General features: G+C 43.9%; 1 long non-coding RNA gene across 23 annotated transcripts; it reads right to left on the bottom strand.

Annotated features, from left to right (window-relative positions):
• Positions 1–899: 899 nt before the first annotated feature.
• Positions 900–13,529, bottom strand: LOC123090763 (uncharacterized). 23 transcript variants are annotated; one of them, XR_006442605.1, is made up of 16 exons: positions 12,386–13,529; positions 11,955–12,084; positions 11,663–11,835; positions 11,437–11,575; positions 10,784–10,905; positions 9,068–10,021; positions 8,514–8,631; positions 8,340–8,381; positions 7,839–7,955; positions 7,332–7,453; positions 5,616–6,569; positions 5,062–5,179; positions 4,888–4,929; positions 4,387–4,503; positions 3,460–3,602; positions 900–3,195 (listed from the first exon to the last, which is right to left on the bottom strand). It is a non-coding gene; the product is annotated as an uncharacterized lncRNA (long non-coding RNA). The 23 variants fall into 23 exon arrangements; XR_006442603.1 differs by having other exon boundaries at positions 11,663–12,084; positions 12,386–12,517; positions 12,771–13,529; XR_006442604.1 differs by having other exon boundaries at positions 11,663–12,084; positions 12,386–12,517; positions 12,970–13,529.
• Between the last annotated feature and the right edge of the window lie 305 nt (positions 13,530–13,834).

The raw sequence follows: 13,834 nt of genomic DNA, 5'->3' as shown, positions 1-13,834 counted from the left end.
GAGCACTCTTGACGATCAAGTTAGGACCAAAGAACACAAATATCCCCCTGTAGATCACTGTTCATCAGGATTGCATGTCCAGTCAGCATCCAAAAAAGCACAAAGAACACCAGAGGGACCAAGCAAAAGGTGCAAGCCATAAGGGACCATTAGACTAACATAGCAGAGAATGCGCTTGATAGCAGGCCATTGTGAATCATGAAGGGAGTGAAGGTACTGACAAATGTGATTAACCGCAAAGTAAATGTTGGTCTGATGAAACCTGTTGGGAAATGCAGTAGAAAAAAAACGTCCTATGATCAACCAGGAACACTATTAAGATGCAATGACAGTTTAGATCGGATAATGTGCGTGTGGGGGGTGGGCAACAATGGAGGTGGTGTTGCTTCGGCTAATGGTAGTGGTGTTGATGCTCGAGCCAATGATGATGGTGCCCGTGAAGATGGTGCCCATTCTTCAATGATTGTTGATGAAGATGATGCCCGTGATGCTATAGCCGATGGTGGTGGCGGCGATCTTTGCAAGAATAATGTTGTCTGATTTGATCATGGCCGGTTGTGCTTGATCATGTTGTATTTTGTCTGATTACGCATTCGTAGGGACAAACTTGCTACCTCTTGATATTGCGCATGATTTTGGGGGTGAACCATTGATGCATACTTATTTTCTATGAGTTTTGTGCATTTGCATAAATTCTAGATCATGTAAATATTTGCCCGCAAATTTTTTTGGGTACCGAAAAGGCTCCGACGTGGAACAAATCATGTAAACTCGTATCGCAAAAAACGGTATGATAGGATCTGTTCCGACGGAGCCCTCGCAGGACCGCAATTTTTTTCTACCGACGGCTCATGTAACGAATTTGCGGGGCGGGCGGATAGCTCATTTGCTAAAATTGCTCTTATAAATGATTTTATAGCCCTTTCTGTGTAATCTTTTAATGCCAAAAAAATCGTTTAGGGTTGAATTAACCCTGGCTAGGCCATCCGGATACCAATCCTTTAAAAAGTATAGTTATTCCCGTCAAACCCATCCCCACCAGCCCAAATCTAGACAGAAAAACTCGCCCTCCTCCACTGCCGATGCTCTGCTTCTCCTTCCTCCACTGCCCATGCTCTGCTTCTCCTTGAGTGCCGATGCTCTGCTTCTCCTTCACCGCCATTGCTCGGCCCTCGCTCCTCCTTCTCTGCCGCGACCAAGGCTCGATCTTCTCATGCAAATCCTCAGGATGAAGGTCCTCTTCTTCTTTCTGCTCCTCCTCGCGGCTGGACACCGATGTGCGGCCGTGGCCAGTTCAGAGGATGCGGCATACATGCATCTTCTGGCGGCGGCGACGGGGGCTGACGGCACGCTCGGCTGGAAGGCCGGGACCGACCCTTGCGACGGCGGATGGGCGGGGGTCCGGTGCGAGCTCGGCAGGGTGACCGGCATTTCCGTGAGAGCCAAAGGGCTCGCCGGCTCGGTGCCCGACGCGGCCAATGGCTCCCTCTCGGCCCTCGAAGATCTCGACCTCGGCAACAACAAGGTCTCCGGCCGCCTTCCAATCTTGCTGCTGCCTCAGCTGACATACCTTTGGCTTGACGGCAACCTCTTCACGAGCATGCCGGAGACATTCTTCAGCGGCATGCCGCTTCTTCAGGTGTTCAACCTGACCGACAACCCCATCGCTGATCTCCGTTCGCTGAGGTCGCTCCACGTCCTCGAAGCTAGCAACGCGGGCATCGTCGGCTCATTGGATGTCATTTTCACCAACACCACCGCCGGCTTCCCCTTCCCATCACTGGACGCCGTTTGCTTCGCCGGCAATTGAATGGTCAGAACACCGCCGGACATGAGAGGCGGCGTGATCACAAAGCTTGACCTCAGCAAAAAACTATTCAGCGGGCCGATAAGCTTCATCTCCGGCGTTGCGTCATCAATTCAACACCTCAAGCTCAGCCACAATGAGTTCTCCGGCGAGCTGCCCGACTTCACCGACTTCGCGTGGCTGGGCCTCCTCTCCTTGGACCACAACAAAATCACCGGCGTGGTTCCTGCATCGCTTCCCCAGCTCTCGAGGATCACCGCCATCAACCTGGCTGGAAACCTGCTGCAGGGGCCGCTGCCGGAGTTCGGCAAGTATGTGGTCACCGACCTTGCGGAAGCGGCGGCCGGAGGAAGTTTCTGCCGCCTCGACCGGGGACCGTGCGATCCGGAGGTGACGGCTCTTCTATCCATCGCTGGCGCGCTGGGCTTCCCGCTGATCATCGCCCGGAGCTGGCTGAGGAACGACGCGTGCGCCGGCTGGATTGGAGTGCACTGCGACAGCCAACGCAGAGTCACCGGTATCAACCTGTCCCGGCTCGGGCTCAACGGCAGCTTGAGCTCGGCGTTCGGCTCACTGCTTTGGCTTCAAGTGATCAGCATGTCAGGCAATAACCTCCGAGGAGAGATCCCGGAGTCGGTGGCGCGGCTGCCGTCTCTGCGCGTTCTCGATGTTGCCGACAACGAGCTCGAAGGCACGGTGCCAACGTTGAGCAGCAGTGTTGCCATGTGGGCTGAAGGCAACCCCGAGCTGAAGCTCTCCGGCAGCTCCGTCTCCACGCCGAGCATCTCCGGCGTCTTCGTCTCTACTATGGTAGCTCTACTTGCATCGTTCGCCGTCTTCCTTGTCTAGCACGCCTGTTCTTTCATGGATGTTCATCCAGACCAATGTAGCTCTACTGTCGTGACTCTGCTCGGAACATTTGGTGTCTAGCAGGCCTGTTCTTTCATGGATGTTCATCCAGACCAATGTAGCTCTACTGTCGTGACTCTGCTCGGAACATTTGGTGTCTAGCAGGCCTGTTCTTTCATGGATGTTCATCCAGACCAATGTAGCTCTACTGTCGTGACTCTGCTCGGAACATTTGGTGTTTCAGGCATTGAACATCTGCCGAGTCTCATCACCAGTTATATTCTGATTTTCATGGAGCTAGGATATTTGAAAGTAACCATCATATTGGTCAAGCTAGTTTAATGCCCAGCATCGCCTTAAACTTGCTTTCCAATGCACTTTGATTTCGCCTGTCTCAACTAAAAGCAGACCCATGCACTTCTTCTCCTTTCAGTTTTTCCTCGCTCTCTTGGATTTGTCTCACTTGACAACCCATTGGTCCCGAGTTTTGCCCCGCGGAGCAAGCAAATAGGAAGATCAGAGGAAAATGATTGCAATGCCTGTTAAATGAAGGGATTATGCATATGTTTAGTAATGAGTGGAATAAGACAACTTTGCGCGGATAGTATCGCTTTTTTTCACACAAAAATCGACCCAGTTTGCTCCATGAACATGCATTCATGCTTCCAGAAATGTGCGCATGAAAATACTATAGAAAGCTAGCATGCTCGAATAGATGCTGAGAGCCATTCTAAATTTTACACAGCACCGTGCAGATTTTTCGGAAAGAAAATACAGTAGACATAAGAACACAATTTTCTCACCAATTCCTGCAGCAATAAAGTGAGACCAATGACCTCTTAGATTAGGATTAGCGTGCTCCATCCATGTCTTAGTTGATTCAAGATATGTTGCACCTGTAGCAAATGAACCAGTAGCACCTGGACTAATTCCTCTGTAAAAACCACTGCAGATAGGTCAACAGAACAGGACATCAAATATAGAAGGTCAGGAATGCCAAGTTTATCAAGATTACTGCTAATGCTGTGAACAAGTTCAATCAGTTGGCCATTCTTAACATCAGCAAAGGCTCAGGCAGTATGAATTTCCCTTGATTCTGACAAAACCTGATACTAAAGTGTTTCAGGTTTCTAATATTTTATAAATACAAAGCAGAGAGGGGCCAAACTGTTCTGACCATCTGAAAAACATTCTTCTGAATGTGTTCAGGACAAGTCAAGAAAGATAAGGGAATCCATGTGTCAAAGACCATTCAATAAAACAGCAAATCCTACTACAGTTCAGGCCAATGTGAAGTGAACAAAATTTTTTAGGAAACGATTTCACACTTTTAGCCCCTGTCATTATAGCTTGACTCTGAAGCTTTGTATTCTGGGAGTCAATTGGATGCATCATGCCTTATCCAAACGCGTCTGCAATTGCTCCCCATACAAATTACTTCCATAATGCAGAATAAAATTTATTTCAGTAACCGCGTAGTGCACTTTTTTTTGGAACTTTATGTTGCCCAGTTGCTGTAAACTCTTACAAATTATCACATAGTCTACTGTTGAAGTGCAGCTAGATTTTGGTGAATATGAACCATCATAAAAATCTGTAGTAGCTACTATAGTGAAAAAATACAACCAATCTTCTTTGCACTCTTATATATGTTAGCAAGCCCTTTTATTCTACTTAAAGTCAAAACTGAGCACATCATCAAGTTGTGTATTTTTATTTTTTTCAAGTACCTGCACAAAGAGACACACAGGGAAAATATGGCTTGAGAGCAACAAAAGATCAAATGAAGCCCTTGTCCATGTCCAGAACTAGTTATATTGAATTTTGATGCTTCACCTAGGCGTTTACTGCATGAAGAAAAATAATCATGAAGGGTAGCTGCCAAGAATTTTAGATGAAAAATTCATACTTTTTAACAAATTCATAACCAGTTTTCTGCTGCACGACATCATATAAAAACTAAGAATAAAGAAAATGAAATGCTTAGAAAATTTCATACAGCAAACTGATCTTCTCTGCACTGGATATATGCATTCCAGGCTCAGATATACTGCCACCACGCAAAAATCAGGGCAAAACAAACTAATTCACCAACAAATTTGGTCAAACTTGGTATAGTCGGGGTCATCCTACTTCCCAGATTAAGGTACAACTGAGCTTTGTACAAAGAACGTGCATACACTTCTCTTTCACAGTAACTTGTTCTGCATAGGCATGAAGGAGCAACTTACAGTGTGCGGGTTGTGCAGCTTCTCATTCACCTGCTTTTCATGCTGAAACCACAAGAGGCTCAAGTTAAAACACAGGAGGATATGTAGCAGATGTAGCCATCCTTTTTTTTTTCTACATCGCAAGCTAGGTTCCACAAATCGAACAAAAACAGTCCTCTGATGCAGATGCACCACCTTGGATCAGCTCGGCACAAGCGCATGATTCGCCTGCATAGGCTGTAGTTGCATATGAGCATATATTTGGTGCAAGTCGAGGCCTCCTCTAAGCCACATCATCAACACTCTTATACACCTAAACAAACAATCAAAGGATCATTTACTGCAACTGAAATATCACTTGTTCAAATTTTGGATAAGCGAACATAAAATAATAAAAGAGCTCCAAATGCAGGTGGATAAGGCAAGATCATTTACTGCAACTAAAATATTCACCGATTCCAATGGTGATGGCCATATGACTGAACCAGCAAGGTTTGCAATAAGAAAAGGCTGACATCGCCAAGGGGAGTAACCATGACTTCCGAAACACATGAAGTTATTTCTTTTTGAGAACTGCATTGAGAAGATGCATCCATGGTCTATCTACTTACTATTGACCAATAGCAAAGCAAAAGAACACCTTGCTTCGGTCATGCATTGTAGATTTTGTAAATAGCTGTGCTGCTAACCAAGCCCTATCTAAGAATCAAGAAACCACGGTTTTACCTAAGGAAGAGCATGAGAATTACTTGTTCAGAATTTTGGATAGAGTTTTACTGTCAAGTTCAATGGTTTGGATGAAACCTTGGGTAGAGCAACAACCAGTCATAAATGCCAAAAGAGCAGGATGAGAACCCATGATGACCTTGGACTGCCTGGAAGAACCCATCCCGACCATGGACTTGCTTCCCACTGGCCTGCTCTGCGGGTGATTTGAGCTTGTTTCGTGCATCCACCACTGTTTCGCTGGGCGATGGAAAGCTTACGCCTTTTTGGCTCTGCTCTGATAGACCTTGCTCCAAAGCTTTTCAATCTGACGAAGAAGGAAGAGCCTGACGGTTGCAGCTGCCCTCTCGGATGACAGATGGATGAAGGGCCTTCAGCGTATCAACTCTTCTGACGAGATCGATTCCTTCGTGGATCTTTGAATCGTGGACCGGGGCAGCCAACATGACGACAAATGCGCCCTATGCGATCAGATTATCGAATCTGCAGCTCACCCTCTTTTGTCAATGCCCTTTCATCGCTGAAATGTGGTTCAAACTTGGCGCTTCAAATCCAGCTATCCAACAAGTAAACATCACATCCTTCAACTCCATTGGCAAGTGGTGGCCGCACCTTGCTGGAGGGCCAAAGAACACGGCTGTTACAGGGGCATATTTTGCTTGGCACATCTGGAACGAAAGGAACAGAGGTATCTTCACAAACACGGCCTCATGCCCAGTCTCTGTTGGTGGTGGTGTTGTCAATGATCTGCAGCTCATCTGGCTGAATGTAGTAGAACCTTAGCTGAACATCCATGTACAGGCAGCGCCTGGGGTGACTGCTTCTTCGTTTTCCTTTGCTTCCTCCCTCTCTTTCTCCATTGTGTTCTCCTCTTGTACATTCATAATCTATAACAAAGGCAGAGCGCCTGCCATTTTCCCTCGGAAAATATATAATATGCTAACTAAATGTTGTAAAGTTCATTCCATTGTGCTGGTCTGCGGAAAAAATGAGCAAAAAATATTTAAACACTTAACATAGCATGTATCACTTGATGTGGTCAAGAAATCAACATGTTTTCACTGCCTGGAGAAATAAAAACAACCAGAAACTTTGCGCACTATCTTGACTGAATGACATGGATATTAAAGAGGAAAATCATGAACTGCAACTGCTTAGAATCTATCACAACTCTTCTAAAAAATTAGATGACAAAAATCAAAATACATAACCATTTCATATACAGATGCACCATTTACACAAAAAGGAAGTTGCTGGGCGGCCAAGTGAAATTAGGTTAAGCACCAATTAATTCACCTCACGAGTTTCTCAAATTTGGTGCATCTTGGTCATCCTACAGTGAATGCAACATTACCATACTATTTGTACAACCTATAACCATGGAGTACTCTGCTAGCTTTTTCTTTAGAGCTCCAGCATTGTTTCAGGATGACAACAATATACAATCTCTCTCACATGGAACAAATGCTACAAAATCAGAGTGTAACTAACCCTTCAACTACAAAAGCAGAAAAAAAAACAGTGCCATGACCAATACATCTAAAAGAACTTCGGGAATAATGTATTCCCGTAACAGTTGATCTAGAACAAAACAAATATTGTTGTTGTAAATCTATGGTGAAGTAGTAAATCGTAATAATCGTAAATCTGAACAAAGAACCAAATGAGCAATTTTTAACAAGCAAGCACAAAGGTGGACGTAAATTTCCATGATACATTAAAGGGATGAGGAAAATTACCTTGACTCAGGACTAATATTCCAGATATTTGAATGACCCTAAGTATGAAATTTAGACCATATGCTGCTGAGGTTAGAGCACTACCTGTTCCGTTTCTGGCACAAAAACAAATTGAACTCAGCCTGCAGTTAAACACCGCAGAATAAGACTTCGGAATAAGATCAATAATTTGCGCATGTTGTACAAAGAAATCTATAGCTGAAGCAGGAGATTTGTGAAAAATTAACATGCTGTTAAAGTAATACAAAAAACAAACTCATAACCTGTGGTGAACATAGCTACATAATGCAGTGGTGCTGATTCAGCATAAAAGATGATATGTCTAATTCACTGGTGTATTATAGCTGAATACATTACATGTGAACCCAACAGGAATAAAAGATTAAATTAAATTCCTATATATTAATTTAGGCTATGGTGATAGAGGAACATTTGGACATATTAATTTAGGCTATGGTGATAGAGGAACATTTGGACAAGTTGTGTATTTTTATTTTTTTCAAGTACCTGCACAAAGAGACACACAGGGAAAATATGGCTTGAGAGCAACAAAAGATCAAATGAAGCCCTTGTCCATGTCCAGAACTAGTTATATTGAATTTTGATGCTTCACCTAGGCGTTTACTGCATGAAGAAAAATAATCATGAAGGGTAGCTGCCAAGAATTTTAGATGAAAAATTCATACTTTTTAACAAATTCATAACCAGTTTTCTGCTGCACGACATCATATAAAAACTAAGAATAAAGAAAATGAAATGCTTAGAAAATTTCATACAGCAAACTGATCTTCTCTGCACTGGATATATGCATTCCAGGCTCAGATATACTGCCACCACGCAAAAATCAGGGCAAAACAAACTAATTCACCAACAAATTTGGTCAAACTTGGTATAGTCGGGGTCATCCTACTTCCCAGATTAAGGTACAACTGAGCTTTGTACAAAGAACGTGCATACACTTCTCTTTCACAGTAACTTGTTCTGCATAGGCATGAAGGAGCAACTTACAGTGTGCGGGTTGTGCAGCTTCTCATTCACCTGCTTTTCATGCTGAAACCACAAGAGGCTCAAGTTAAAACACAGGAGGATATGTAGCAGATGTAGCCATCCTTTTTTTTTTCTACATCGCAAGCTAGGTTCCACAAATCGAACAAAAACAGTCCTCTGATGCAGATGCACCACCTTGGATCAGCTCGGCACAAGCGCATGATTCGCCTGCATAGGCTGTAGTTGCATATGAGCATATATTTGGTGCAAGTCGAGGCCTCCTCTAAGCCACATCATCAACACTCTTATACACCTAAACAAACAATCAAAGGATCATTTACTGCAACTGAAATATCACTTGTTCAAATTTTGGATAAGCGAACATAAAATAATAAAAGAGCTCCAAATGCAGGTGGATAAGGCAAGATCATTTACTGCAACTAAAATATTCACCGATTCCAATGGTGATGGCCATATGACTGAACCAGCAAGGTTTGCAATAAGAAAAGGCTGACATCGCCAAGGGGAGTAACCATGACTTCCGAAACACATGAAGTTATTTCTTTTTGAGAACTGCATTGAGAAGATGCATCCATGGTCTATCTACTTACTATTGACCAATAGCAAAGCAAAAGAACACCTTGCTTCGGTCATGCATTGTAGATTTTGTAAATAGCTGTGCTGCTAACCAAGCCCTATCTAAGAATCAAGAAACCACGGTTTTACCTAAGGAAGAGCATGAGAATTACTTGTTCAGAATTTTGGATAGAGTTTTACTGTCAAGTTCAATGGTTTGGATGAAACCTTGGGTAGAGCAACAACCAGTCATAAATGCCAAAAGAGCAGGATGAGAACCCATGATGACCTTGGACTGCCTGGAAGAACCCATCCCGACCATGGACTTGCTTCCCACTGGCCTGCTCTGCGGGTGATTTGAGCTTGTTTCGTGCATCCACCACTGTTTCGCTGGGCGATGGAAAGCTTACGCCTTTTTGGCTCTGCTCTGATAGACCTTGCTCCAAAGCTTTTCAATCTGACGAAGAAGGAAGAGCCTGACGGTTGCAGCTGCCCTCTCGGATGACAGATGGATGAAGGGCCTTCAGCGTATCAACTCTTCTGACGAGATCGATTCCTTCGTGGATCTTTGAATCGTGGACCGGGGCAGCCAACATGACGACAAATGCGCCCTATGCGATCAGATTATCGAATCTGCAGCTCACCCTCTTTTGTCAATGCCCTTTCATCGCTGAAATGTGGTTCAAACTTGGCGCTTCAAATCCAGCTATCCAACAAGTAAACATCACATCCTTCAACTCCATTGGCAAGTGGTGGCCGCACCTTGCTGGAGGGCCAAAGAACACGGCTGTTACAGGGGCATATTTTGCTTGGCACATCTGGAACGAAAGGAACAGAGGTATCTTCACAAACACGGCCTCATGCCCAGTCTCTGTTGGTGGTGGTGTTGTCAATGATCTGCAGCTCATCTGGCTGAATGTAGTAGAACCTTAGCTGAACATCCATGTACAGGCAGCGCCTGGGGTGACTGCTTCTTCGTTTTCCTTTGCTTCCTCCCTCTCTTTCTCCATTGTGTTCTCCTCTTGTACATTCATAATCTATAACAAAGGCAGAGCGCCTGCCATTTTCCCTCGGAAAATATATAATATGCTAACTAAATGTTGTAAAGTTCATTCCATTGTGCTGGTCTGCGGAAAAAATGAGCAAAAAATATTTAAACACTTAACATAGCATGTATCACTTGATGTGGTCAAGAAATCAACATGTTTTCACTGCCTGGAGAAATAAAAACAACCAGAAACTTTGCGCACTATCTTGACTGAATGACATGGATATTAAAGAGGAAAATCATGAACTGCAACTGCTTAGAATCTATCACAACTCTTCTAAAAAATTAGATGACAAAAATCAAAATACATAACCATTTCATATACAGATGCACCATTTACACAAAAAGGAAGTTGCTGGGCGGCCAAGTGAAATTAGGTTAAGCACCAATTAATTCACCTCACGAGTTTCTCAAATTTGGTGCATCTTGGTCATCCTACAGTGAATGCAACATTACCATACTATTTGTACAACCTATAACCATGGAGTACTCTGCTAGCTTTTTCTTTAGAGCTCCAGCATTGTTTCAGGATGACAACAATATACAATCTCTCTCACATGGAACAAATGCTACAAAATCAGAGTGTAACTAACCCTTCAACTACAAAAGCAGAAAAAAAAACAGTGCCATGACCAATACATCTAAAAGAACTTCGGGAATAATGTATTCCCGTAACAGTTGATCTAGAACAAAACAAATATTGTTGTTGTAAATCTATGGTGAAGTAGTAAATCGTAATAATCGTAAATCTGAACAAAGAACCAAATGAGCAATTTTTAACAAGCAAGCACAAAGGTGGACGTAAATTTCCATGATACATTAAAGGGATGAGGAAAATTACCTTGACTCAGGACTAATATTCCAGATATTTGAATGACCCTAAGTATGAAATTTAGACCATATGCTGCTGAGGTTAGAGCACTACCTGTTCCGTTTCTGGCACAAAAACAAATTGAACTCAGCCTGCAGTTAAACACCGCAGAATAAGACTTCGGAATAAGATCAATAATTTGCGCATGTTGTACAAAGAAATCTATAGCTGAAGCAGGAGATTTGTGAAAAATTAACATGCTGTTAAAGTAATACAAAAAACAAACTCATAACCTGTGGTGAACATAGCTACATAATGCAGTGGTGCTGATTCAGCATAAAAGATGATATGTCTAATTCACTGGTGTATTATAGCTGAATACATTACATGTGAACCCAACAGGAATAAAAGATTAAATTAAATTCCTATATATTAATTTAGGCTATGGTGATAGAGGAACATTTGGACATATTCACTGTAGGCTTCTCATTCTATCAGAATTCAGAAAGTTTAGCCCCGTTCATGGATCTGAAAAGTATGAAATTACAACCATTTCAAACCCATAGCTGCCATATAACACGTAATCACATGAGAAAGAACCACCAACAGGAGGACCAAAGTGTTCAGAGTTCACAATGCATTTGCATACAACGTTTCAGAAGGTATAGTCGGTAGGTGGTTACCTGAACAAATGTGAAAAACCTTCACCACTGGGTAACACATCTCACAGATCAATCAAAACATCCTACAATCTATTTGTGAACCGCAAAGGACAGTCAAAAGCCTCAACTGAAGCAAGCAATTCTACAATCCAGGTCTGCACTGGAAGAAAGGAATCACCATCAACATAAGGAAGTGAAAAACATGGAATGCAGCAAGGTCGATAAAGTTACATCAATGCAGTTATACCTTGGCCCAATCCGGTGTATATAGCGCTACCGACCATAGGAATAAATCAATGACTCTTTATTTTCCTTCATCTGCAACCAATGCCTTTTCAGCCCATTCTCTCTTGGTAGCCAGGATGAAGCACTACAACTTTTTTCGGTTCCGACAAATATCCTCATTACCATCACTTTGTACTGGGTGATCCACGATAGGAAAAATTAGAGAATGACCAGGATTATCTATTAGTATAGCCTTGGAAGAGTAATTGTACACCAAATCATGTACGGTCTTACTAACAATACCAGAACCACACCTCCAAGGTGTGCTGTCAGATTATTGACAATGGGACCTGGCACAGCTGCAGAGCTTGACGGAATACAAACGTTACTCTCTAGAGGAATCAACCATTCGTCCCAATCATTTCGCCTCCTAACTTTGGCACCCTGCAATTAACAGAGAAACCCAGGCCATGCGTTACTGGAAAAAACTACTCTTGTCCAGAAGATTAAGTCTCCAAAGTTCAAACTACTCAGCCATCAGAGAAGGGACTGTATTTGAGTTATTCTAGCCCAGTCTCCAGTGTCTACCAGTCCAATGTTCATAAATCATAAAACTATTATATTTGAGTGTTTATGAATGGGAAAACTGTTCTATTCCATTTTTATGGAAGTTAAATGCTTGTTTGTGGAGATCGAAGGACCCATATCAAATATCATACTGGATGCAATGGTGCACGCCGCTTACTAGTAGCCCTGAAATAGCTAAACCTGTAGTCAATTAACAGTATGTAGCTGCACTTCAAGCATAGATGAGGACTGAATTGTTTCTATTATACTGCAAATTGGCAAACTGCAGACTGTCAGTGATTGCCCAGACCTGCAAAAAAGCATTTCAGCACAGTAAGCAGACTGCTTAAACATATTCAGCTCCAACCTCATTTTGACATTCAAAGCACTAGGCATATACATATGGACATGGTGTGTGTCACAAAACAAAAGGGGCTAAAATTCTCGAAGCGGCTAATGTGGATGTACACCTTTCATTTATATAAATAATAACAGAGCCGCATATTAATCATTTAACCGAGAGCTGTCTGCCTCAGTGAAATCTGAACTTCTTATTTCCTCACCTCAGCTAAGTACGCCCACATATAGAAGAAGGAAAAACTCAAACTGGAACCAACTTTTTATCTGCAGCTGCTTCTTAATTCTACAGAGCGAACTTTTTCACAAAATAATTAGATGAATCCATCATTGCATCTTGTAGCTAACAAAAAATAACCAACGCATAGATAGAGAGGTCTGAGGGTATTTGGTGCAGATAATAACCAAGTGGATGAAGGTCCAAGGATCGGATCCTGTGCCATTCCTCCAGCTCAGGGTGCTCCTCGACAGCGTTGATGCAGCTCTCAGCATCCTTGAGGAACTTCTCAGGGTACTCGTCGTCGACCTCAGCAGCCCGGACGCGGTTCCACGGAGGAGGGCGAGAGCGAGATGTTGAGGCGGCCGGTGACGAGGAAGAGGGGAGGCAGCCGGATGCAGGGCACGCGTCCGAGCTCCCCTCGTCCACCGCCGTTGGTTGCCCGCTGCCACCACGCCTCTCTGCTTCGTAGGAGGCGAGGTCGTGCGTGCCGGCGGAGGAGGCTGAGGCGATGCTGGACTGGTCTGTTCCATTCCGAAGCAGAGGAAGGAAGGTGTGGCGAGTGGGGCGTCGGCGGCCGGGACGAGCCGTCTTCCTCGCTGGCTCCGGCCAGCTCCTCCCTCCTGTCGCGGGCCTCATCCCCTGCCTCTGCAGATCTACCCCATCGCAACGGGAGCGCCGCCTGGAGCTCAGCCTTTCCCCCGTCGCTGGCTTCTCCTCCACCCCGCGACGCGTGTGCCTCCTGCAGCTCCTGAACACCGAGAGTGTGTAGTAATATCTGGGACAGGGCCGTACCGTCTCATTCGTGAGACTCCTCCCGTGATGTTTTTTTTTAGAAAAGGGGACTCCCCGGCGCATCAGAACGATGCATACGGCCACTTAAATAAATAAAATAAGTTTAATAAAGTCATAGAGTCTTGAAATAAAATGAAGGCGAGCTCACATAGAGCCTCGACGCTAAAACAAGAAAAGGCCATCAAGCCACAACCGGCAGGCAAAATAAAGATAGGAAAACTAATTGCCTATCCTATTACATGACCGCCATCCAAAACG

Source organism: Triticum aestivum, chromosome 4B, assembly GCF_018294505.1.
Source record: "Triticum aestivum cultivar Chinese Spring chromosome 4B, IWGSC CS RefSeq v2.1, whole genome shotgun sequence".
NCBI classification, from domain to species: domain Eukaryota; kingdom Viridiplantae; phylum Streptophyta; class Magnoliopsida; order Poales; family Poaceae; genus Triticum; species Triticum aestivum.
This window is presented reverse-complemented; position numbering and strand designations above follow the sequence as displayed.